Below are 27,096 nucleotides of genomic sequence, written 5' to 3'. Positions count from 1 at the left end.
GTCCAGCTCCACCACAGGGGAGTTCTAGAACATATTCTGAAAAATGTGCATATGTTTCTGGGCACAATGTTAAAAATGCTGAGTCATTATTTCAAATTGCCATTGATGGAAAATGTACATATATTATTGACAGATACGAAATTCATTTATTCGGATTCCTTTGTTTCCCGGTTGGCTATAGAAGGCTATGAATATTGGCTGAAGTCGATTGACTTAAAAAGTGTGTGGGGAACAAAAAACTGGCAAATAAGGGTGAAGGAAGCTTTATTTAGAGCATGCCTGATACCTGTTCAAATAATATTTTTAAATAAAACTGTACAACAGACAAGTTGCTTAGAATTAGCAAAGATTAAGGAATTTAGGCCCTCATTCCAACCCTGGCGGACTCTGACCGCAAGTGCGGAGGGCAGCGGAAGCACCGCCAACAGGCTGGCGGTGCTTCCAGGGCTATTCTGACCGCAGCGGTAAAGCCGCGGTCAGAAAAGGGGAACCAGCGGTTTCCCGACGGTTTTCTCCTGGCCCAGGGAATCCTCCATGGCAGCGCTGCTTGCAGCGCCGCCATGGTGATTCCGACCCCCTTCCCGCCAGCTTGTTTCTGGCGGTTTTCACCGCCAGAAACAGGATGGCGGGAACGGGTGTCGTGGGGCCCCTGGGGGCCCCTGCACTGCCCATGCCCATGCCACTGGCATGGGCAGTGCAGAGGCCCCCTAACAGGGCCCCATACAGATGGCCCCATTCCCGCTGGGCCGGCGGGCGGCCTTTCGGCAGTCGCCCGCCAGCCCAGCGGGATAGCCAGAATGGCATCCGCGGTCTCCTGACCGCGGAGCGGGCATTCGGCGGTAACCGCATGGCGGGCGGCGACCGCCGCCCTCCGCGGTCAGAATGACCGCCTTAATGTGCCCAGAATTCCTGCCCCTGCAAAATTTTATAAATGGCAAAAATACATAAACTGAAGATCAGATCAAAGAATGGGCCCAGAAGGGCACATTTAATGCTTCACTGTCACGTCCTGGAGGGTGCTTTTTGTGGCCAATGGATACCAATGGCTGTCATAAACGCTTTATAAACTCCACAGGGGTTTTAGAATAAGTAGGCCAGACCCTTGCTATGTGTCATCCGAACATGGGGGTATAGTAACAACATACAGTGTAGGGAAACTATGCCAGCAATGGTTGAAAAGTTCCTACTAGATGCTGTTAGAGAACACATCAGTCTCCTGTCTAATAACACTGACTTACAGGATTTCCTGTTAGACCCCAGAAAACAGCACAGAAAACGCTTCTTAATTGCAGTCCATAATGAAATTTGGAAGCTTTCGCAACAAGAAGCTTATGCATGGTTAAAGCAAATAGATCAGGAAAACTTACAGAAGGCATTAGCTGTTGTAGATAATGGGATTAATACCCTGTCCGACCGGATATACACCTTAAATAACATTGTTTCTTCTGCAATAGACATAATACAAAGTGACATGTCTTCTTTACACCCTGGACAGAATCAACTAAGGTCCATTATGCAGTTGGGTTGGACACTTCAAACTCTAAAGGCAGGTCGCGATCCCTGGCAACTCATTACCACAAGTGACATATTTTCCACATTTAATTTAACGCAACAACAACAACTAATGGCTAAGAAAGAAGCGACTTACGTCATGTTAAATATTGAAAAATTGGGAAAGTTGCCTTTTACTGTGTGTGACAGACCGAACAAGATGAGGACAACTGAAACAAGAAGTTGTGGTGCTCAGGTAAGTGTTTTATTGTTCTCTAAACAAAAGGATAAATCAAGTGTGAGTTCGTTCTGCTGTTACACTTAGTCTCTCCCAAGGTCTTCTTGGAAATGATGGTTCTTTCCCCTTTCTTCTCTTTAGGTGGAGGCACTGTCAGTCTCTCGGACGTCCCATGTGGATATCGAAAAAAAGAAATAAGGAAAACGAGGGTAAGTGGGACGTTAAGAGATACGTCTTTCTTATTAAATTTATCAGACTGGGGTAGACAACAAAGGGGGGGGGGTGTGGTGTCTGTGTGGAACAGAGGGAAGTGCTTATTACTAATTTACTAGCGTGTTATTGTGTCCCTAGTGTTTCTTTGTGCTCTCCCACCTCTTTTCCCCATTCACCCTCTACCCCTTCCCTAGTTTCCTTCCCCAGTCCCCTTCCCTGCCGTGCACCCTTTATTGGCCCAGAAGGACCGTACCTTCGTAAGCCACGACCCTCCGGGGCCGTGGCTGGCGTTGAGGTGGTCCTCCCTGAGGTAGGCTTCAACACGGCTTCCTGGCTCCCGTTCTCCGTCCTCCAGGTGGTGTTCCCTCTCTTGGTCTCTCGTCGCGCTTGCCGTCGGATCCCTTGCCTCGGTCTCCCTCCGTTCTTCGTCCTCTCCGTCTTCTTCCTCCTTGTCTTCGTTTCCTTCTTCCTCCTCCTTCTCCTCTCTTCCGGCTCCACCGGCTTTTCACGGGCGCCGTCTTTCCGCGGCCAATCCGTGGCCGGGAAACCTATCCAGGTTTCCCTGGCAACGTCCTGACGCCGGCCTCCATCGGGACGCGTCTCCCCGGTAACAGGGAGACGCGGAGATGATGTGTTAGAGGAGTCCGATACGTCATCTCCGGCCTCCCGTCTCGCGGTGATCGGGTTTACCCCGTCACATACCCCTTCCCAAGACAGGTCCTGCTCCAGGACCGAATCGGAAACAGGGAAGCGGGAGAGATAATCAGCAGGGACTTGCAAACTCCCAGGAACATGTCGGACCTGAAAGGAGAATGGTTGAAGTTCAAGGAACCATCTGAGAATCCGGGCATTCGTATCTTTATGAGCGGCAAGCCAAGTGAGGGGGGCGTGATCTGTAAAAAGTACAAAAGGCCGGCCCAACAGGTAATACTGTAGACAATCTACGGCCCATTTAATGGCCAAACACTCCCTTTCTATTATGGGGAAACGACGTTCCCGAAGGCCCAGTTTGCGGCTGATATACACAACGGGATGATCGAGTCCCTCTGCTCCAGGCTGCGTCAGAACCCCCCCGAGCCCCACATCGGAGGCATCAGTGTAAAGGTGAAAGGGTTTCGAAAAATCCGGGCATAACAATATGGGTTCTTTGGTTAAAGAGTTCTTCAAGCGTTCAAAACTAGAAGTTTGAATAGCAGAGAAAGGTAATAGCTGATTTGGATGTGATTTGGACAGGAGGTCCGTAAGGGGAGCGGCGAGAGTGGAATAGTGAGGTATGAAACGCCGATAATATCCTACTAGGCCCAAGAAAGAGCGCAAGTCTTTTTTAGTTTTCGGGAGAGGGGCATGTAAGATCGCGTCCACCTTCTGAGCTTGGGGTTGAAGTGTTCCCTGACTGATTCTGTATCCCAGATATGAAATGTCGGTTTTCCCGATAACGCACTTCTTGGAATTGGCTGTCAAACCAGCCTTGGTGAGTGCATTAAAAACTTGGCTTAGATGGTCTAAATGGTTTACCCAGGTATCGCTAAAAACAACTACATCATCTAAGTATGCTGCTGAAAAAGCAGGGTATGGTTTTAATATACTATCCATTAACCTTTGGAAAGTGGCTGGTGCACCATGTAGTCCAAAAGGTAATACAGTAAAATGATACAGCCCGGACTGGGTAGAAAATGCCGTTTTTTCTTTATCTTCGGGGGCTAAGGGTATCTGCCAATATCCTTTGGTTAAATCTATTGTGGACATATATTTCGCCTTTCCTAGTTTCTCTAGGACATCGTCCACCCTAGGGATTGGATACGTGTCAAATAACGAATTCTCATTAAGTTTTCGGAAGTCTATGCAAAACCTGACCGTACCGTCAGGTTTTGGTACAAGAACTACGGGCGAACACCAGGGACTGGTAGAGGGCTCTATTACTCCTAGGGTCAACATTTTCTGTATTTCATCTTCTATAACCTGCTTCCTTGCTGCTGGGATGCGATAGGGTCTGACCCGGACTACTGTGTCGGGGTTTGTTCGTATTTTATGACGAATTAGTGTGGTTCTACCGGGGTCTTCTGAAAACAATTGTTGGTATTGCTGCAACAAGCGGTATACCTGCCTCTTTTCCGCTTCCTTTAATGCTTCGTCTATAGTGGGTAGGGTTGTCCCCTTGGCTAGTGTGGTAGGGCAAAATTCAATTTTCAATTCCTTACTCGGGCACAGAAGGCTAACCATTCTTGGGACAGTGTCGGGTGTCTCGGGTGTCTCCCACTTCTTTAAAAGATTTACATGATATATTTGGGTTTTCCTGGGGTTGGTCGTTATTTCCACTAGGTAAGTTACAGGGGAGACGGCTCGGATGATTCTATGGGGGCCTTGCCATTTCGCAAGCAATTTATGTTCGGATGTGGGTCGCATGATTAAGACCTGTTCATCGGGTTGGAAAACTCTTAACTTACTCCCCTTATCATAATAATGCTTTTGGGTTCTTTGAGCCTGTTCCATATTGTCTCGTACTTCGTCCCATAATCCCTGTAAATGCGTTCTCAAGTTATGAGCATATTCCAACAATGGAGTCCCTCCCTCCGTGGCTTCTTCCTCCCAGGCCTCCACCGCCATGTCCAGAAGGGAACGCGGTTGTCGCCCGAACACTAGCTCGAATGGACTATGCCCCGTGGAAGCCTGTTCGTGCGTTCGGATCGCGTATAACACCAATGGTAATTTCTGATCCCAATCTCTCCCGGTGTCATGCACAATTTTTCGAAGTAACGTTTTGATAGTACGATTATATCGTTCGACCAAACCATCCGTTTGAGGATGGTAAACGGATGTTTTGATCTGAGATATGCCTAAAGTTTTACACACTTGTTTCATCAAGGTGGACGTAAAGGGAGTGCCCTGATCGGTGAGTATTTCCTGAGGGAATCCAAGACGCGAAAACACCGTTATCATCGCTTGGGCTACGGTCTTTGTTGTCATACTGGTCAGGGGAATAGCCTCGGGGTATCGGGTAGCATAATCAACTATGACCAGTATGTAAGTGTGTCCTTTTGAAGAAGGAACCAAGGGTCCAACCAAATCCATCCCTATCCGTCTAAACGGAATATCTATAATGGGGAGGGGCATGAGTGGTGCTTTTTTTGGTTTACCTGGTTCAGTCAGTTGACACCTGGGACATTGGGCACAATATTTTCTTATGCTGGCAAAAACACCGGGCCAATAAAATCGCCTGAGGAGATATTCTTCAGTTTTGTCCCTCCCAAAGTGTCCCCCTCCCGGATGATTATGAGCGAGCGTAAGGATGTGATCCCTATAGTATTCAGGTACTATGAGTTGTTTTCTTTTTTCCCCTGTACGTGTGGTGTTTACCCGATATAGGAGATTATTTTTGATTAGGAAGTAGGGACCCACCTCATCCATTTCCTCTGACACTGCAGCTTTCCAGGCGTGAGACAGGGAGGGATCTTCTCTCTGTTGTTGAGCAAAACTGACAGGTGCTTCGTGGATTTCTGCTACCAATCCTTTTATGGTGTTCTGACTAGTACTATTTCGGAACTGTTCTCTTTCTATTCTTTTGTCCCTTCGGGTCAGTTTCCTACGGGTTATTGGACATTCAATTGGACTTTCTGAAAACGGGGCTTCACCCCACCAGTCCTGTGAGATTTTAGAGTCTCTAACCTGATCCAATAGTTCTTGAAAATGAAGGTAATCTGTTCCCACGATACAATCCTCGATCAATTTTGGCATTATCCCCATCGGGAGACTATCCCGGTAGGGCCCCCATTCTATCTGTAGTATTTTTAACGGGTATTGCTCCTTGTCCCCGTGAATACAACAAATATGTACCCACTGTCTTGTCTCTGAGCCCAAAGTGGTTATCAGGTCTTCTCTTATCACTGACTGGCTGCACCCGGAGTCGACGAGGGCACACACATAACGTCCATTGATTTTTACAGTCTGTTTGAACTTGTGGTTACCTTTCCCTGTACATAGGACCCTACGCCTTGTAACCCCAATTTCCATTGGCTCACCTCCTTCGTGTTTCTGAGGACACATACGGGCGATATGTCCCCATTCCCCGCAGTGGTAACATTGGGGTCCCTGTACAGGGGGGCCTTCCGGTATTCTACGGGAAAATGTATTGTCCAGTGGATTCTTTGGGAGGGGTTTTACAGGTGGCAAGACAGGTTTTATGTTGGGCCGTGGTGGTATATTTCTTATGTCGGTGGAGCGATGATACGCGCAGGCCAAATCAATTGCTGTGTTAGTGTCTACTTTTGGATGCTGTCGTATCCAGTGTTTTGTGGCTAAGGGTAGAGCATCCAAGTATTGCTCCAGTATAATTATTTGTATCACTTCTTCACGGCTATCACCAATAGGCCCCAACCATTTTAAGGCCAAATCTTTTACCCGGAAATAAAATGTCCGGGGGTCCTCATTTGGTCCCCACTTGACCTTGCAGAATTTCATCCGGTAGTATTCAGTATCATGCCCGACACGTTCCAAAATACTGGATTTTATATCCTTGGTGGGTGTGAGACCTCCGGGATTAGCAGCCTGATAGGCTGCTTGTAAGAGGCCAGTTAGTAACGGAGCAACATATTGTCCCCAGCGTTCTTCAGGCCATTGAGCTGACGACGCCACCCTTTCAAAGTTAGTAAAGAAAGACTCTGGGTCTTCTCCCTCTTGATATTTCTGCAATACTGAGCTGGGAACGTTCGGGTGGACTTTACTAGCGGCAATGGTCTCGGTTAATTTTGTCATGGCCGTTTCGTGTACCAGCTGGTTATTTGCAAGAATGGTGGCCTGGCTTTTCAAGGCTGATTGTAAAGCCTCTCTGTCCTCTTTTGCTTCCCGTTGGTGAGCCTCCCATACCAGCTGCAAATGTCTTTGTCCTTCTGCTAGCTGTTTGATCATATCCTCGAGGGAAGGGTTGTCACTCATTGTATACCCTGTTCGGTTGTCGTAGGGCCCCTAAGGATCCCACTTCTGACACCACTGTGACAGACCGAACAAGATGAGGACAACTGAAACAAGAAGTTGTGGTGCTCAGGTAAGTGTTTTATTGTTCTCTAAACAAAAGGATAAATCAAGTGTGAGTTCGTTCTGCTGTTACACTTAGTCTCTCCCAAGGTCTTCTTGGAAATGATGGTTCTTTCCCCTTTCTTCTCTTTAGGTGGAGGCACTGTCAGTCTCTCGGACGTCCCATGTGGATATCGAAAAAAAGAAATAAGGAAAACGAGGGTAAGTGGGACGTTAAGAGATACGTCTTTCTTATTAAATTTATCAGACTGGGGTAGACAACAAAGGGGGGGGGGTGTGGTGTCTGTGTGGAACAGAGGGAAGTGCTTATTACTAATTTACTAGCGTGTTATTGTGTCCCTAGTGTTTCTTTGTGCTCTCCCACCTCTTTTCCCCATTCACCCTCTACCCCTTCCCTAGTTTCCTTCCCCAGTCCCCTTCCCTGCCGTGCACCCTTTATTGGCCCAGAAGGACCGTACCTTCGTAAGCCACGACCCTCCGGGGCCGTGGCTGGCGTTGAGGTGGTCCTCCCTGAGGTAGGCTTCAACACGGCTTCCTGGCTCCCGTTCTCCGTCCTCCAGGTGGTGTTCCCTCTCTTGGTCTCTCGTCGCGCTTGCCGTCGGATCCCTTGCCTCGGTCTCCCTCCGTTCTTCGTCCTCTCCGTCTTCTTCCTCCTTGTCTTCGTTTCCTTCTTCCTCCTCCTTCTCCTCTCTTGCCGGCTCCACCGGCTTTTCACGGGCGCCGTCTTTCCGCGGCCAATCCGTGGCCGGGAAACCTATCCAGGTTTCCCTGGCAACGTCCTGACGCCGGCCTCCATCGGGACGCGTCTCCCCGGTAACAGGGAGACGCGGAGATGACGTGTTAGAGGAGTCCGATACGTCATCTCCGGCCTCCCGTCTCGCGGTGATCGGGTTTACCCCGTCACACTGTGGCTGAAATACCATCAGCTGAGTGGTTAATACGCAGTGTGATTAATCTGCCTAGCTCAACACTTCAATTCACGTCCTGCTTAAAACACATTCCAGTAGGCAGACATGAAAGGCTAGGAGATAGTTACATCCATGAGGTGTGGGAGCTACCCTTCTTGTATAAATGTCTCAGTGACACGAAAGAGGTCTTTCTTAGTGGTAGTGAATGAGAGACTTCTGTCAGCCATTCAGTGGCTTGTAAACAGCTGTTCTTGCTCAGGGCGTGTAAAACTTCAGCAGCGAACGTGGCTTGTTATCTGAAGGGAGTTCCAGTCCCCTTGATTAGAGCTGCCTTCCAGGTGCTCTAAAATGGCAGCTATGTCCTCCTCTATAGTGAAAACTGTTGTGGGATGCAAGCCGGAATAGTGTATGTTGTTTCGGTCTCTAAGATTGTTAGATTGCTGAGGGAACGTACTTTTTCCTCCTAGATGACAGAGAGAAGTAGCTGAGATTTGGCCCTATATCGCTACTTCAAATGTGAATTTTGACAAGTTGAGCAGACTCAAGGCTTTACTGATTCAAAAACAAATGGCGCTCACATCTGCACGCAAGACCTATGTGCCTCAGGTGGTAAGGTCATCAGCTGATATACAGCCCCTTTTAAGTACTAACTTTCTGAGACACTTTGGTGAGCTCATGAGACGAATATTTAATGCGTCCAGTACTACTAGAATCGCACATTTCTTTAAGGCTGTTGGTTCTGGTTTCGTTAACACCTTCTCCTCTATATTCAGCTTAATACCATCAGCCATCCACTCAATATTCTCCAGGATTTTCATGGGATTTCCAATAACTTTGGCTATAATAGGTGGCATGTTGCTATTGCTACTCTTTCTGCACAATGGCTGTCCCGCCGCAAAAAGGAGGACTGAAAGCGCTTCCACCAGTGCAGCTGTGTCATGAACGCATGATGCATTACTTTGGAGCAACACTTCTGGAGCAATTGGAGTGTGACTGGTCTCTGTCATTCAGACTGGTTTTGTTTTGTGGGCAGCCCGTTTTTCGGTGCCTATGGTGCTGGTTCGAACATGCACTGAAAGCTTGTCTTACTATACAGCGCTTCTTTGATTGGACACTGATCTGTTGATGTTCTCGCTGAGGGCTCATTACCAGACATGCGCATTAAGGGAGCATTTGCTATGGGAAGCCGCTTATGAGTTGCCCTTTGTGGATTACACAACTCTAAACTAAATTTTGAGCAAAACACGGAATACTGCTGCCTTGGCTGGAGCTCAGGCTTTGGAACACGAATGCTCTTTGGTTTTCATTGGAGATTAACTTCCTACTTTACCACCTGCCGAATTAGAAGATTTTCTGTCTTCAATTATCCCGGATTCGATTGGCAACTTTCAAAATTACTCTGACTCTTGAAATTTGGCCTTTTTTATGCCATAGTTACCATTTTAAATTGCCCTTTTTAATACATGCTCAAGTGTCTTTTTAACCTGTCATTTACATTTTTATATATGCCTTAGGTTGAATTTTAGTGGCTTTTATATATAATTGGGCTTTGAACCACGTTTGAACCAGCAAGGGAAGGGTGTTGTGTAGCCATTTTAGTTACAGCTTCATACACGTTATTTTAGCGAACTAGGCCTGCCGTTGTGCACTTTAATCTAGATATATTTCATTCCGCTTCGTTTATTATTTTAACAATAGCCACTTTTGTGGTCTTGTTTTATTTTCTCTATCTAGCTGTTCTTTGCCTAGGCCAGCACTGCATTCTTAAACAAGACATTTCTTTCACTCTGTGCTCTTCTCAAGGCTGCAATCAGATAGGTTGCCGGCAAACGTAGTAAAGCTTTGTCTCTAGTGTTCACCCATGTACATTAGAGGGAGATTCCAGCCAGGTGACCACAACTGTATTCTGATTACTGATTGCTTCACTACAGCTGCTTATGTAGACTACAGGCCTCTTGCTCAGGTATGAGTGATGCTGTCCTCCCAGGGGAACCTGAAGGGCAGAACTAGAGCTTAACATGCTGTGCCCTATCATAGCCGAGCGAGGTGCTATTGTAATGAATTTATTGACAATATGATAGCTTTTAATCCTGTCATGCTTTATCGTCCTAATTATTGGAGTACATGCTTTATTATCTAAGATGCAGTTGCTTCAATAAACCTTATTGAAATATATTCTGCCTCTGATTGTCCTTGTATATGTGAGACTAATGTAACTGTGAGAAACGAATGCGATCTGAGTGACAACAATTTCCGTAAGGAATCAATTATGTCATGCGCTCGGCTGCCCAGTCATCCTTGCTCTTGGGTGGAGATGAGGCACTGCTAGTTAGCCGGAGCAAAACACGGATTAGGCCGACAGGTGTCACTTGTAGTGGGTTCAGACTCAGTCCCCCACAGTGCAAGCGATTCTGACGCCCAAATCCAGTAGTCTCATTAGGATAATGAGAACCTATGCAACAGCACGACGTTGTAAATATGGCATTGCTATTTTTGCTTTGTTGAGCCACATTAGCATTAAAAAAATGACCCTAATGTGGCACAAGGAGACACTAGAGCCTTGTAAATCTGTCCCCTAGATCCTCTGAATCCAGTCTAGCTTGTTCCATGGCAGTTTCCACTTTATTCATAGCTATTGCAGCTTTGTTTTCAATAATAGGTTTTGCAAGAGGATCTTGACTTGAAGGTGCCAAACTCTGGCTGCTTTGATAACTATCCTTTGCAGTCTCAACAACAATCTTTGATTCTCCCTGTATCTCATCATTTAACATTTGTAAGCAGTTTTCAAGCATGGGATGAAGAACAGTATCTTTTACAGCATTAAAAGATTCCTCATAGCAGCCACAGTCTGCAAGTAATTCAAATTCATTTTGCCATGGTTTGAACAGTTGAAGAAATGCTAAGTAGAAACAAAACTCTTCTCTCAGCAGTTTGACAGCTAACTTTTCGATGATTAATTAAATTTTGATTTTCATGTTTGACTAATCATCCATCACATCTGTCAACTGCATACTTTCCTTCTTCTATATTTTCGATAACATTACTTTTATATTTGTAGGTTTGAAGAATTTCATAAAGGGATTTGGCTTCTAGATGGGAACTCCTTTTTGGATAGTGTGTATCCAGCAAATTTGATTTTACAAGATCTGTTCTATCAGGCTCAAGCTCTGCCGGGTACTGAATTTCAAGGAAATATTTCAACACTCTGTTTCTTGTACTAGATAGGCCAAGGCTTGCCCAGACAATTCCTTTTGGGTTTGAGAACAAACTTGCTGAATTAAGTCTATCACATGTCTACCCCATTACCCTATGAGAAAGCATTTTCAAGCTGAAGGAATACAGGCCCTCATTCTGACCCTGGCGGTCGGTGATAAAGCGGCGGCCAACCCGCCAACAGGCCGGCGGTCCAAAATATGCAATTCTGACCCTGGCGGGAACCGCCAACACAGCCTGCCGCATTAACACTCCGCCCGCCACGGCGGAACAAACAAACAGCGCGGCGGTCCCCGCCAACAGCCAGGGGGCAGACAATGTACCGCCCACCCTATCACGACCCACCAATCCGCCACCTTTTCCGGGGCGGGAGCACCGCCGATAAAAACACGGCGGAAACGGACTACGAACGGGAAAACGCTCACCTCCACATACTCCACGCGAGATTCCGGCAGTATGGAACCCGAGTTGCAGGTCATCCCCGCACTCCTATACCTGCTCCTGTACCAGGAGCACGCCCGGCGGCGCGGAAGACATCGGTGAGTACTGCACCTACGACACAGGGGAGGGAAAAGATTACCGGCACACACCCACCCACCCACACCCACTACAACACACACATCAATGCATTCCCACAGATCACTGTCACAACCCACAAACCCCCCCCTCCGAAATAATGCAAAGACCAAAAGAAGAGATCTTAAACGGGCAGATATATTGAAAAATGGACAGCAGTAATCCCAATAAATAAATAAACTATGTACAAAATATATACATCTACTAAATGTAGTCCAACCACTGTCCGTGGACCACAGGGGTCCTGAGCAAAGGGGCAAGGCCCAGTCCCACGACAAGAACTCCACGGAGAGAACACTGCAGGGGCATCAGAAAGAAAAAAGGACAGGCACCTCAGGGGGAAGGGAAGGGGGGGCACCTCAGCCACTTGAGTACACGACGCCAGATCCACGAGGGGACTCCATGACCACTGGCCCATCCTGGGGAGAGCAAAGCCACAATCCATACAGTGGGTGGCCTGCCCACTGGGCCATCCTGGGGAGAGCAAAGCCACAGTCCAAACAGTCCATACAGTGGGTGGCCTGCCCACTGGGCCATCCTGGGGAGAGCAAAGCCACAGTCCATACAGTCCATACAGTGGGTGGCCTGCTCACTGGGCCATCCTGGGGAGTGCAAAGCCACAGTCCATACAGTCCATACAGTGGGTGGCCTGCCCACTGGGCCATCCTGGGGAGAGCAAAGCCACAGTCCAAACAGTCCATACAGTGGGTGGCCTGCCCACTGGGCCATCCTGGGGAGAGCAAAGCCACAGTCCATACAGTCCATACAGTGGGTGGCCTGCCCACTGGGCCATCCTGGGGAGAGCAAAGCCACAGTCCAAACAGTCCATACAGTGGGTGGCCTGCCCACTGGGCCATCCTGGGGAGAGCAAAGCCACAGTCTAAACAGTCCATACAGTGGGTGGCCTGCCCACTGGGCCATCCTGGGGAGAGCAAATCCACAGTCCATACAGTCCATACAGTGGGTGGCCTGCCCACTGGGCCATCCTGGGGAGAGCAAAGCCACAGTCCATACAGTCCATACAGTGGGTGGCCTGCCCACTGGGCCATCCTGGGGAGTGCAAAGCCACAGTCCAAACAGTCCATAACAGACTCCACTGCCACTGGAGGAGGCATGTTGGCCAGAGGACATCCTGCAGCCCTGCCCGAGACAGATCCTGCCCTGCCACGTCTGCCAAAGGGCCAGCGGTTCCTGCCTTGAAGGGCCCAGTTCAGCGGTTCTTGCCTTGAAGGGCCCAGTTCAGCGGTTCTTGAGACGGCGGTCCCCAGCGGAGCGGTGCTGGAGACGGCGGGGCCCAGTTCAGCGGTTCTTGCCTTGAAGGGCCCAGTTCAGCGGTTCTTGCCTTGAAGGGCCCAGTTCAGCGGTTCTTGCCTTGAAGGGCCCAGTTCAGCGGTCCTTGCCTTGAAGGGCCCAGTTCAGCGGTCCTTGCCTTGAAGGGCCCAGTTCAGCGGTCCTTGCCTTGAAGGGCCCAGTTCAGCGGTTCTTGAGACGGCGGTCCCCAGCGGAGCGGTGCTGGAGACGGCGGGGCCCAGTTCAGCGGTTCTTGAGACGGCGGTCCCCATCGGAGCGGTGCTGGAGACGGCGGGACCCAGTTCAGCGGTTCTTGCCTTGAAGGGCCCAGTTCAGCGGTTCTTGAGACGGCGGTCCCCAGCGGAGCGGTGCTGGAGACGGCGGGGCCCAGTTCAGCGGTTCTTGAGACGGCGGTCCCCAGCGGAGCGGTGCTGAAGACGGCGGGGCCCAGTTCAGCGGTTCTTGGCTTGAAGGGCCCAGTTCAGCGGTTCTTGAGACGGCGGTCCCCAGCGGAGCGGTGCTGGAGACGGCGGGGCCCAGTTCAGCGGTTCTTGAGACGGCGGTCCCCAGCGGAGCGGTGCTGGAGACGGCAGGGCCCAGTTCAGCGGTACTTGCCTTGAAGGGCCCAGTTCAGCGGTTCTTGAGACGGCGGTCCCCAGCGGAGCGGTGCTGGAGACGGCGGCCATTCTATGGCCAACTGCTCATTGCCTGGTGGTGCCCTCCTGGGCAGCGGGGATGGTGCTCCTTCAATGCCCACCTGGGCTGTGGGTGGTGGGGCCCTCCTGGCCAGCTGGGCTGGGTCCTCCCTGGGCAGCGGCTATGGGGGTGGTGGGCTCTCCCGGGGCAGCTGTGCCGGTTCCTCCCTGGGCAGCGGCTATGGGGGTTGCGGGCTCCTCCTGGGCAGCTGTGACGGGTCCTCCATGGGCAGCAGGCCTGCTGCCTGACTTCTCCGCCTTGCTGCCCTTGCCCTCCTTAGTCGGGAGTCTGTGGCCCTTTCCTCCCTTTGGAGCTGTGGCTGTTGACGGTGGCTGGCTAGTGTCCTGGGGGGATATAGAACCCGGGCTCCGGCGGCGGCCCTTCCGCCTTCTGCTCCTCTTCCCAGGGGGTGGGCTGGCTGTCCCCTTGCTGCTGGGCGAAGATCCAGACCTGCGGGCTGGTGGGCTCCAATACCCCTGCACCCTTGTCAAGGGGGCTGCAGGGCTGGTGGTGGCTGAGGTGCTCTTCTTACCCCGACGAGAAGGAGGGGGGGGGCTCAGGGTCAGGAAAGAAGGTAGCAGTAGAGAGATAGATTTTCCTGGGACAATGGATAGTGGTAGGTACAGTGGGAATGGGAGTGGAGGGAGAGGATGTGGTTGTAGGCGAGACAAGTTTGCTGTCTTTGGGTGCAGGTGCAGGAGCGGGAGGCTGTCGTGAGGTGGATGGCTGTTGGGTGGGTGGGTGGCTGCGTTTGTGTGGTGTGGAAGGGGGGTGACAGACACAGTGGGAGAGGACACAGGGGACGTGTAAATGGCAGTGGGGGTGGTGATTGCACGTGTGCGGACTGGACTGGAGGGTGTGCTGGTGATGGAAACACTGGCTGATGGTGAGGTGAATGAAGGTGTGAGTGTAGACGTCACAGGGAGGGAGGAGGGAGACGAGGAGGTGGGGGTCACAGAGGTGGTAGTGACTGTTGGCATGTCTGCATCGGAATGTTGCTTGTGTGAATGTCTGCGTGATCTGTGGTGCTTATGTTTGGATGAGCTGCTCTTGGGTGTTGAGGTGTGTGCAGGCTGGTCTGATGGTGTGGGTGGGACAGGCAGAGGAACAGGAGACTGGGAGGAGGGAGTTAGTAGAGGGAGGCAGGAGACAGGGACAATGGCTGCCGTCAGTGCTGAGGCCAGAGCCTGGAACGATCGCTGATGGGCAGCCTGACCCGAATGAATGCCCTCCAGGTACGCATTACTGCGATGAACCTCCCTCTCCACCCCCTGGATGGCATTCAAAAGGGTAGTCTGCCCAACAATGAGCGTTCGGAGGAGGTCAATGACCTCCTCACTGAGGGCAGCGGGGGTAACAGGGGCAGGGCCTGAGGTGCCTGGGGCGAAGGAGATGCCCGGCTTCCTGGCAGAGCGGGCACGGGGCGAACGCTGAGGGGCTGCTGGGAGGGCGGAGATGGTGCGCTGGGTGGCGGCTGTACCTGTAATGGCGGGGGTGCACGGATGGTGCCACCCCCGCAAGGGAGCTCCCTTCCGAGGACGTGTCCGTGTCGCTGCAGGGTCCAGTCGTCCCCGTTGTGGAGCTCCCCTCGCCCTCCGTCTCACTGGTCCAGTCAGACTCTGTGGCATGGCCCTCCTGGGCCATGTGAGATGCAGCTCCCTCCTGCCCCGATGCCACTTCTCCTCCGCCTGATGATGCTGATGCACACAAGCACAGAAAGACAAACAAAAAGGGGGGGGGAGAGAGAAATAAAGAGATTTTGAGTACATGGATCACCGGTACAGTGAGCGGACATGACAGACACAGATGCCCCCTGCACTAAGTTGCGCACTTGGGGTCCCCTACGCATTCCGTGGAACATGCCCTACACGCCTAGAGTTGACAACTGCACCCATGGATGACACGGCCCAGGGATGGCTGTACTGGCACACTACTGAGGGTGGTGGCTGGGGACACAGGGGCTTACGTGGGTGCCCAGCCTACAGATATCGCCCTGGCCTAGGGGGACCCACAGCCCTCCTCCCCCACCCAGACACCTCCACTGCGCGACAACAGAGTAGATAATGCTTGTACTCACCCCCTTGTGTCTGCTGTGCTGCCCTCACGCGCCCATCCAAATCAGGGTAGGCCACCGCCAGGATCCGGAACATCAGGGGTGTCAGTTGACGGCAGGCACCCCGCCTACGTTGGGAGGCCATCCCCAGCAGAGACTCGGCGGTCTTCTTGGTCCAGCGGCGGATGTCCTCCCACCTCTTGCGGCAGTGGGTGCCCCGTCGATGGTGGACCCCCAGGGTCCGGACTTCCTTGGCGATGGCACGCCAAATCCCGATCTTCTCATGGGCGCGGACCTATGTGACACGTACAGGGAGGGAGAAATACCACGTTCAAGTTTGTCTGCATTTTCGTTGCCAGTGGCCCAACATGCCCCCCATCCCCGCCAGGCCCCCCGCCATGCCCCCGCCAGGCCCAACATGCCCCCCATCCCCGCCAGGCCCCCCGCCAGGCCCCCCGCCAGGCCCAACATGCCCCCCATCCCCGCCAGGCCCCCCGCCATGCCCCCCGCCAGGCCCAACATGCCCCCCATCCCCGCCAGGCCCCCCGCCATGCCCCCCGCCAGGCCCAACATGCCCCCCATCCCCGCCAGGCCCCCCGCCATGCCCCCCGCCAGGCCCAACATGCCCCCCATCCCCGCCAGGCCCCCCGCCAGGCCCAACATGCCCCCCATCCCCGCCAGGCCCCCGCCAGGCCCAACATGCCCCCCATCCCCGCCAGGCCCCCAAGCCAGCCAGTGGCCCCAAATCCATATTGAATTAAACTCACTTGTTGGTCTGGAGGACCGTAGAGTAGCGCATACTGGGGGAGGACCCCATCCACAAGTTTCTCCAACTCTTCTCCAGTGAAGGCAGGGGCCCTTTCCCCAGGCGCAGCAGCCATTGTCCCTTCCAGACCGAGGTCACAGCAACACTTGCAGTATAGGTCCTCTCTTGTGAAAGTTCAAGTCGCAAGTGAATAAGTAGATAGAAAATGGCGGTCACGTCCGCGGCGGTGCGTACCGCGGCGGGGCGTACCGCCGGCGCCCTTCGCCATTGGCTCCTGAAACCCATAGGCTTCAATGTTAACCAATGCGGCTTCGCGCCGCGGTCTTCGACCGCCGACCGCCGCGGTGTGCCACGCCAGCGCATTGACCTCACATCCCATTGTCACACTTCACAGGTCAGGCAGCCGCCATTTCGAGGGTCCACATGGCTCAATTTCAACTGCGTCACACAGGCCTAGGCCTTGCATAGCCACTCAGACACGCCAATCACTGCATAGATAATCGTTTACTGTGCAAGCTGTGAGTACGTACCTGTGGGTTGCTTGACTGTGTGCTCCATGTTGTCCTTCCTAGGCACCGTCCGCTGGGTTTGGCGAGGAGACGGATGAATCCTCCCGTGTACAGGCCGCTGGTGGACCTGTCGACAATGGAAGCACGCCACATTATCCTGACCTACCGGCTTGACCGTGCCACTATACATGAACTGTGTGCCCAGCTGGAGCCCGACCTGATGTCCCCCATCCGCCAACCCACAGGGATTCCCCCTCTGGTGCAGGTCCTGTCAGTACTCCACTTCTTGGCAAGTGGGTAATTTCAGACAACAGTGGGAATTGCTTCTGGGATGTCTCAGCCCATGTTTTCGAAGGTGTTATCCAGAGTGTTGTCGGCCCTGATGAAATACATGAGGAGCTACATCCTTTTCCCTGAGGTGGGCGAATTGGCTGCAGTGAAGAGTGATTTCTATGCCCTTGGACATATTCCCAACGTCATTGGTGCCATTGATGGGACCCATGTGGCTTTGGTTCCCCCAAGAGACAGGGAGCAGGTGTACAGGAACAGAAAAAGTTACCATTCCATGAACATCCAGGTGGTGTGTTTGGCTGACCAGTACATCTCGCATGTAAATGCCAAATTCCCAGGGTCAGTGCATGACGCCTACATCCTAAGGAATAGCAGCATCCCTTACGTGATGGAACAGCTAGAGAGACACCGTGTATGGCTATTGGGGGACTCTGGGTACCCCAACCTGTCGTGGCTACTGACCCCAGTAAGGAATCCCCGGACCAGGGCAGAGGAACGGTACAATGAGGCCCATGGGCGTACTAGGAGGGTGATCGAACGCACCTTCGGCCTCCTAAAGGCCAGGTTTCGGTGCCTGCATATGACAGGTGGATCCCTAATGTACTCACCTAAGAAGGTGTGTCACATCATCGTGGCCTGCTGCATGCTTCACAACCTGGCTTTGCGCCGCCAGGTGCCTTTCCTGCAGGAGGATGGTCGAGACGGTGGTGTTGTGGCAGCTGTGGAACCTGTGGAGAGTGACGAGGAGGAAGACGACGGGGCTGAAACAGACAACAGGGACAGAATCATTGAACAGTACTTCCAATAGGACACAGGTAACAATTCAAACATAATTTAGTAAATGTGAACTACTCTCCTGCATCTCTGCTGCCTGTCTATTTGCCCCAGTGTATGATGACTGAGTTGTGGCTTTTCCCTCCCTATTTCAGATCTGGGGTCCCCACTACGAGTCCTGTGCTTCGTTTCCCCATGGACTACAGCTTTGTGGCAGCTGTTTGTTGACTTCACTATGTACAAGGACATATTTGCACTGTCATGTCAATTACAATATTTTGAAATCACAGCCAGACTCCAGATAGTTTTGTGCAAAATAGGTGTTTATTTCAGTGCTCAAAATGGGATGGGTGGTTTCAAGTGGGTGGGGGCTATGGTGAAGGAATGTCCATGGCAGAGTCCAGAGTAACAGTCACACAGGTGCATTGTCCATAGGCCTGTGGAGAGATGGAGCATGGGCAGTTCAAGGATGGACAGGGTGACAATGTGGGACAGTGGGATGACATCAGGTGGTATCCTTTGCTGGCGGGGGTCTTGACATCCTACTCTGTCTTCTTGCGAGATCTCAGGGCCCTCTTGCGGGGTGGTTCTTCTCCTGCAGGAGGTGGGGGTCTGGTGGGCTGCTGTTGTGCGGGGGCCTCCTGTCCACTTGCGCCGGCGGAGGTGGTTGGCTGTTCTTGGTCCAGGCTAGTGGCAGGGGCCCTTTGTTGTTGTTGAGTGTCCGTCCTGGTGTTGATGAGGTCCTGCAGCAGCCCTACCATGGTAACCAGGGTGGAGGTGAGGGCTCTGATGTCCTCCCTGTACCCCCGATAGTGTTCCTCCTGCAGTACCTGGATCTCCTGGAACCGGGCCAGTACCGTCGCCATCGTCTCCTGGGAGCGGTTGTATGCTCCCATGATGGTGGTGAGGGCCTCGTGGAGAGTGGGTTCCCTGGGCCCGTCCCCCCCCCTGTCGCACAGCTGCCCGCCGAGTTGCCCTGTTTCCCTGGGCCTCTGCCCCCTGGCCGGTGTGCCCACTACCACTGCCCCCAGGTCCCTGTTGTTGTTGGGGTGGTGGGTTATCCTGGGTGCCCTGTAGTGGTAGACACACCGCAGATTGACGCGCCCTGGAGACAGAGGCATGGGCCCGCTGTGTGGGAGCTGTGCTGGTGTTCCCAGAGGGGTTTGGGTCTGTAGTGGCCTGTGCCTGTGTGAGGGGAACCGACTGTCCAGAGGTCCCCGATGGTCCAGGCTGGTCATCAGTGTCCAGGTCGACAGAGCTGCTGTCATCGCTGACGGCCTCTTGGGTGGGGGGTGTGGAGAATTCTGGGCCCTCCGTGGCGGTGTGTTGACGGTCGGGTCCTGCAGGGGTATAGAGGTATGGTTATAGTTTCAATGTGTGGCATATGGGTATATCTGTGGGTTCCCGTGTCCCCAAGTGCTGGCATTCGTGTGTGGGGGCTTTGGTGAGGGTGGCTTGTGGGGGGGATGTGTATATGCATTGGGCATGCTTTGGTGATGGGTGTCCATGCTTAGTGGACGCATGCAGGCCTAGGTTTTGGGATGTGTGGGTTGTGATGGTGAGACATTGGCAGGGAATAGGTGTGCTGGGGGTGGGGGTGAGGATGGTGGTGGGGGTGAGGATGGTGGTGGGGGTGAGGGTGGGCGTGAGGATGGGGGTGGGGGTGAGGGTGGGGTTCGAGGATGGGGGTGAGGGTTGGGGTATGATTTGGCATGCAGGTGGGGGGGAAGCAGTAGTGAAGCTTCAACTTACCAGAATCCATTCCTCCGCCGACTCCTGCGAGGCCGTCAGGATGCAGGATGTTCAAGACTTCCTCCTCCCATGTTGTAAATTGTGGGGGTTGAGGTGGGGGTCCTCCGCCAGTCTTCTGCACGGCGATGTTGTGCCTGGATACCATGGAACGCACGTTCCCCCGTAGGTCGTTCCATCGCTTCCTGATGTCTTCCTGATTTCTGGGGTGCTGTCCCACAGCGTTGACCCTGTCGACAATCCTCTGCCATAGCTCCGTCCTCCGGGCAATGCTGGTGTATTGGATCTGTGTGCCGAAGAGCTGGGGCTCTACACGAACGATTTCCTCCACCATGACCCTGAGTTCTTCGTCTGAGAAGCGGGGGTGTCTTTGGGGTGCCATGGAGTGGTGTGTATGATGGGTGGGGTGGAGTATGTGTAGTTAAGTGTGTTGAGTGTGGTGGTGTGTGTTGTTTTGTGTGTGGATATTGTGTGGGTGATGGTGTAGTGTGCCTCTGTGTGATGGTATTCTGTGATCGCTGATGTGTCTCTCAGTGCTTCTTTTAGGATTTTGGTCGAAGGGGTTTGTGGGTGATGTGGGTGTGTGTTTTATATTGTATTGTGTGTGTGGGAGTGGTGTGTGTATGTGTATCAGGTGTGTGGAATTCAAATCGGCCAATGTGGCTGAGTTTTGTTCGTTTGTGTGTATTCTGACCGCGGCGGTGTGTCCCGCCAATGGAAAACCGCGTTTGAAAGACCGCCGCGTGGATTCGTGGGTCGTAATGGCATGGGCGTATTTCTGTTGGCGTGACGGTGGAGGTTTGGTCACCTCCACTTTTCCGCCGCCCGCTGGTCTGGCGGTCTGTTGTGTCTGTCGGATTTTCGGAGGTTTGGCTGCTGCGGGTCAGAATGACCGTGGCGGGTTACCGCGACCGCGGCGGAATTATGGAGGATTTCTGACCAGCGGTAGGCGCCTTTTACCGCCGAGGTCAGAATGACCACCACAATGTCTTGTTAAGTGTCTTCTCTGCAGAAATTGGCTCCCACATCTTCTTCATTTTTTAGTATATCATGTAACATATTGAGCCACAGCAATGGAATTGTCTGCAACAAATTGAATGAGTATATTAGCATTCCACATATTTAAAATGACTGTATTGTAATCGTTCATGCATTTGGACTTTTCTGTTATTTTTAGGTTATATGTATTTTTTGGCGATTTCCTTGGCAAAGTATGGCCCTCATTACAACACTGGTGGTAAATCCCGCTTACCGCCGTGAAGAAGACCGCCAACACACCGCCGCGGCTGCGGAATTCCGCCACAGCTATTACGACCCACAGCTCGGAATCCTCCAAAATCTAGACACCCACACGAGTCCGCCACACCAAAGGTCAGTGATAAACTGGCGATAACAAAACCTCCACTGTCATGCCAACAGAAATACACCAACACTATCACAATCCACGAATCCACACTCAAAATACACACACATTTACAAAACACTACCACATTGGAGTAATCGAAATACACACAACTGATACACATACACACACCACTCCCACACACCCAATACAATATAAAACACAGACCCACATTACCCACAAACCCTTACAACGAAAAATTTGGAAGAAGCAGAGAGACAGAAACGCAAAGACCACACCAGCATACAGAGGCACACAACACCATCACTCATACACATCCACGCACAAAACACCACACCCCCCTAAACATTACCCCACACATCACAACACACACCACCTCACACATCACCCACACCACCCCGTGGCACCGCAAAGACACAGCAGGTTTTCTGAGGAGGAGCTCAGGGTCATGGTGGAGGAAATCATCTGGGTAGAGCCACAGCTATTCGGATCACAGGTGCAGCACACCTCCATAGCTAGGAAGATGGAGCTATGGCGCAGAATCGTGGACAGGGTCAACACAGTGGGACAGCACCCAAGAACACGGGATGACATCGGGAAGAGGTGGAACGACCTACGGGGAAAGGTGCGTTCCGTGGTCTCAAGACACCACATTGCCGTTCAGAGGTCTGGCGGCGGGCCCCTACCTCCTCCCCCACAACTAACAACATGGAAGGAGCAGGTCTTGGCTATACTGCATCCTGAGGGCCTCGCAGGAGTAGCTGGAGGAATGGACTCTGGCAAGTCAAATCTTTTACTACCATATTTCCCACCCTACCTGCATGCTATCACATACCCCCACCCTCACCCCCATCACTCCAACTCCTCACATATGTCCCACTATCACAAACCACATATCCCAACACCAAGCCCTGCATGCAAAAACAGAGCATGGACACCCACCACCAATGCATGTCCACTACACGTACCCACACAGAGCCCCAAATCAAATATCACACAAGATCCTACACAAGAATGTAAGTACTGGGGTACAGGGTTACCCACCCGTTGCACACCATGGCACACACAGATGCAATAATCATACCTTTACACCCCTGCAGGACCCCTACCCAACGTCACCGGACAGGAGGTTCCAGACATGTCCACTCCCCCCCACAGAAGAGGCCCACAGTGATGACAGCAGCTCTGTCCAACTGGATCTAGAGGACCAGCCCGGCCCATCTGGGACCTCGGGACAGTCGGTTCCCCTGACACAGTCACAGGCCACCACAGAGCCTCCCCCCTCAGGAAACACCACCACAGCACACACCCAGCAGGCCCATATCTCTGTCCCCAGAACACGTCAAGCAGCAGTGTGTCCACCACTACAGCGACCCCATGAAAACCCACCACCCCAAAAATAGCAGGAACCTGGGGGCAGCGGCAGTGAGCACACAGTTCCGGGGACAGAGGAACAGGAAAACCGTTGAACTGGGAGGTCTGCTGTGTGAAAGGGGGAGGACAGGCCCAGGGAACCTACTCTCCACGAGGCCCTCTCCAACATCATTGGAGCGTACCATCATTCCCAGTAGACGATGGCAACGGTACTGGTCAAGTTTCAGGAGACCCAGCGGCTGCAGGAGGAACAGTATTTGGGGTTCAGGGGGGAACTCAAGTCCATCAACACCCTGGGAACCATTGTAGGGGTGCTGAAGGACCTTGTGTACACCAGGAGGGACACTGTGGCACAACAAGGGGCCCCTGACACTAGCCTGGACGATGAACTGCCCACCACCTCCGCCGGCGCTAGTGGACAGGAGGCACCGCCACAGGACCACGACACAAAACCCCACCCCCTGCAGATGGAGAACCACCACACAAGCGGTCCCTGAGATCCTGTACAAAGACAGATAACAATGCCAAGACCCCCGCCAAGAAATGAGACCACCCTGAATGTCATCCTTCTGTCCCACTTTGTCACCCTGTCCATCCATCAACTGCCCTAGCTCCACTTCCTATGCCCCTTTGGACAATGCACCTGTGCGACAAATAGACTGGGCTCTGCCATGGACATTCCTCCACCATCAACCCTGCCCATTTTACAACCCCCTCCACTATTTTGCACTTAAATAAACACCCTTGAATCACAAAAACAAGCTGAACTCAGTCTGTCATTTCACAATTGTGTATTTCCAATAACTGAGGAAAAACCCAATGTCCATTCTAATGTCTACATACCTATGTCACACAGCTCTAGTCCATGAGGTAACATAGCAGAGGTCCACAGTGGGACCCACATCTGTGAAACTGAAAGTGACAAACCAGGGTCCATACACTGGGTGAAAGTGACAGACAGATGATAGGTCTAACAATTTTATCAGATGTAGGAGGCAGTGATGTCTTCTTACCTGTGTCTCACTGGAAGTACTGCTGGATCACTGTGTTTCTGTTGTCTATGTCATCTTCTTCTGCCTCCTTTTCTTCACTGTCCACAGGCTCCACAGCTGCCACAAGGCCTCCTTCTGGACCATCCTCCTTCAGAAAAGGCACCTGTCGTCGCAAAGACAAGTTGTGCAGCGTACAGCAGGCCACGATGATCTGGCACACCTTCTTTGGTGAGTAGTATAGGGAAACACTTGTCAAATGGAGGCACCTGAGCCTGGCCTTCAGGAGGCCGAAGGTTCTTTCAATAATCCTCCTAGTTCGCCCATGTGCCTCATTGTAGTGTTCCTCTGCCCTTTTCCTGGGATTTCTCACTGGGGTCAGTAGCCATGACAGGTTGGGGTACCCAGAGTCATCATCAAATGTCGAGGGACAACTGTTAGACACACACTATCCCTTATTGACAACCCCGGACCCACACAACTATTCACACGGTATAGGGTCCTCGTCCTCACCTAATAGCCTAATAGCCTAATCTGGAGTTGCCCCATCACATAAGGTATGCTGCTATTCCGCAGAATGTAAGCATCATGCACTGAGCCGGGAAACTTGGCATTCACATGGGAGATGTACTGGTCAGCCAAACACACCATCTGCACATTCATTGAATGGTAGCTTTTCCGGTTTCTGTACACCTGTTCACTCCTGCAGGGGGTACCAAGGCCACATGTATACCATCAATGGCACCTATGATGTTGGGGATATGTCCCAGGGCATAGAAGTTACCTTTCACTGTAGGCAAATCCTCCACCTGAGGGAACACGATGTAGCTGTGCATGTGTTTCAGCAGGGCAGACAACACTCTGGACAACACGTTGGAGTACATAGGCTGGGATATTCCTGATGCAATGGTCACTGTTGTTTAAAAAGACCCACTTGCCAGGAAATGGAGTACTGACAGGACCTGCACTGGGGGGGGGGGATTCCTGTGGGATGGAGGATAGCTGACATCAGGTCTGGCTCCAACTGGGCGCACAGTTCCTGGATTGTGGCACGATCTAGTCTGTAGGTGACTATTACATGTCGCTCTTCCATTGTCCACAGGTCCACCAGCAGTCTGTACACCGGAGGATGCCGCCATCTCCTCACCTGCCCCAGCAGACGTGCCCTATGGATGAGAACAGCGAGCACAGAGTCAGCCAACACTGAGGTAGGAAAAAAACAATAGTATTGCACACATTTGTTAATACGCTATGTGCCTGTCTCTGTGTATATGCAAGGCCTATATATGTGTGACGCATTAAAAAATAATGCCATGTGGCTACCTGAAATGGCGGCTGCCTAACCTGTAATGTGGGACAAGGGGATATGAGGTGACTGCGGTGCCGTTCTACGCCGTCGCTGTAGGCGGTCGAAGACCGTGGCGCAATCCTGCATTGTTTAACATTGGGCCCTATGGGTCCCAGGAGCCAATGATGATGTACGCCGGTGGTGACGGTACGCACCGCCGCAGACGTGACCGCCATTCTCTCTCTGTTCACTCACTTGATACCTGATCTTCGACAGGAGAGGACCTACACTGCAAGTGCTGCGGTGACCGCAGTCTGGAAGCGACGATGGCTCATGTGTCTGGGGAAAGGGCCCCTGCCTTCACATCAGAGGAGTTGGATGAACCAGTAGATGGGGTCCTCCCCCAGAACACGCTACTCTACGGTCCTCCAGACAAACAGGTGAGTACACTGTGAGCATGCTGTATGGGCAATGCCTGTTTGGAGTGGTGTGGATGGAAGATACAGGGGGGTGAGATGAGGCCTGCATTATCGGACGGTGAGTGTATGTGCGTCAGGGGAAGGGTGGGAACATGGGACAATAACTGTGAAGGTCCAGATGGTAAAAGTGTTACCTTTTCCCCTGTACTATTCCTCTAGGTCAGAGCCCACCAGAAGAAGGATATTTGGTGTGCCATCGCCAAGGACGTCCGGACCCTGGGGGCCACCACAGACGGAGTACCCACTGGGGTAAAAGATGGGAGGACCTTCGCCGCTGGAGCAAGAAGATGGTGGAGGCCCAGCTTGGGATGGCCTCCCAACGTGGGGGGGTTGCCCGTCACACCATGACCCCCTTGATGTTCTGGATCCTGGCGGTGGCATATCCGGAGTTGGATGGGCGCTTGAGGGCATCACAGCAGCCACAAGGGGGTGAGTATAATCACATTCAGCTGACTCTGCGCGCATTGGAGGTGTCTGGGTGGGGGAGGTGGTTAGTGGGTTCCCCTAGGCTAGGGCAAGCTTTGTAGGCAAGGACTCTTTGTGAGGCAGGCTAAGTGGCACCCCATCCCCACCAGTGGTAAGAGCCATCTCCACCTAGTCAGGCTCCTGTGACTTCCATGTGTGCAGCAATCGGCAATAGGCCATGTACCCCATTTCCCTGTGATTAATTAGGGAACTCCAAGTGCATGGCGTAGTGCAGAGGGCTGCTGTGTCTGTAGTGTCCGCCGACGGTAGCGGAATTGTATGCACTGAACATGTCTTTCTTCTTTCTTCCCCCCTTTTTGTGGTCTCCCTGTTCTTGTGTGCATTAGCATCATCAGGCGGAGGAGCTGTGCCACCAGAGCAGGAGGGAGCTGCATCCCACATGGCCCTGGAGGGCCAGACAACGGAATCTGGATTCGACTAGACGACTGAATTCGACTGAATAGACAGCCACTTTAACACTCCGACCGCCACGGCGGTACAAACAAACACCACGGCGGTAACCGCCAACAGACAGGCAGAAGACAATGTACCGCCCACAGTATTACAACAGGCCAATCCGCCACCTTTTCCGGGGCGGATTCACCGCAAACAAAAACACGGCGGAAACAGGACTTGGAAGGGAAAACGCTCACCTCTACACACCCCACGAGGAACCAGGACACCATGGTGCCAGAACTCCATATTCTACCAGCCATTGTCTTCCTGCTCCTCTCCCAGGAGCAAGAACGCCGGTGTCAAAGACCACAGTGAGTACTGCACCTACGACACAGGGGAGGGGGGAGGGAAAAGAGAGTGACACACACATGCAACACGCAACACACAACACCCCCGCCCTCACCCACTACAACACACACACAAATACATGTTGACACATTACATTTACACCCCCCAACCCCGCCGCAAGAATGCAAGGACAAAAGGAAATGATTGTAACGATTGTAATCAATAAAAATCCAGTACTCAAAAATATATATACACTATTACAAATATATACACCAAGAATTAAAGTCCATGTACTGCACATACATAGTCAGTGGACCACTGGGCCCAAAATGCATGGGCGAAGCCCACACAAGATACCCGATCAAAAAGGAGAGACCACTGCAGGGGCATCAGATGGAAATAAAACAGGCACCTCAGGGGGAAGGGAATGGGGGGAACCTCAGCCGTATGAGCGCACAACGCCAGATCCACGAGGGGGCTCCATGCCCATTGATGTATCCTGGGGAGTTCAAAGCCACAGTCTCACAAGTCTCTCAAGTGGGTGGTTTGCCCACTGCTTTATCCTGGGGAGTGTAAAGCCACAGTCTCACAAGTCTCTC

Source organism: Pleurodeles waltl, chromosome 5 (genome assembly GCF_031143425.1).
Source record: "Pleurodeles waltl isolate 20211129_DDA chromosome 5, aPleWal1.hap1.20221129, whole genome shotgun sequence".
In the NCBI taxonomy this organism is placed as follows: Eukaryota; Metazoa; Chordata; class Amphibia; order Caudata; family Salamandridae; genus Pleurodeles; species Pleurodeles waltl.
The sequence above is the reverse complement of the archived record's forward strand: the minus strand, read 5'-3'. Positions refer to the sequence as shown.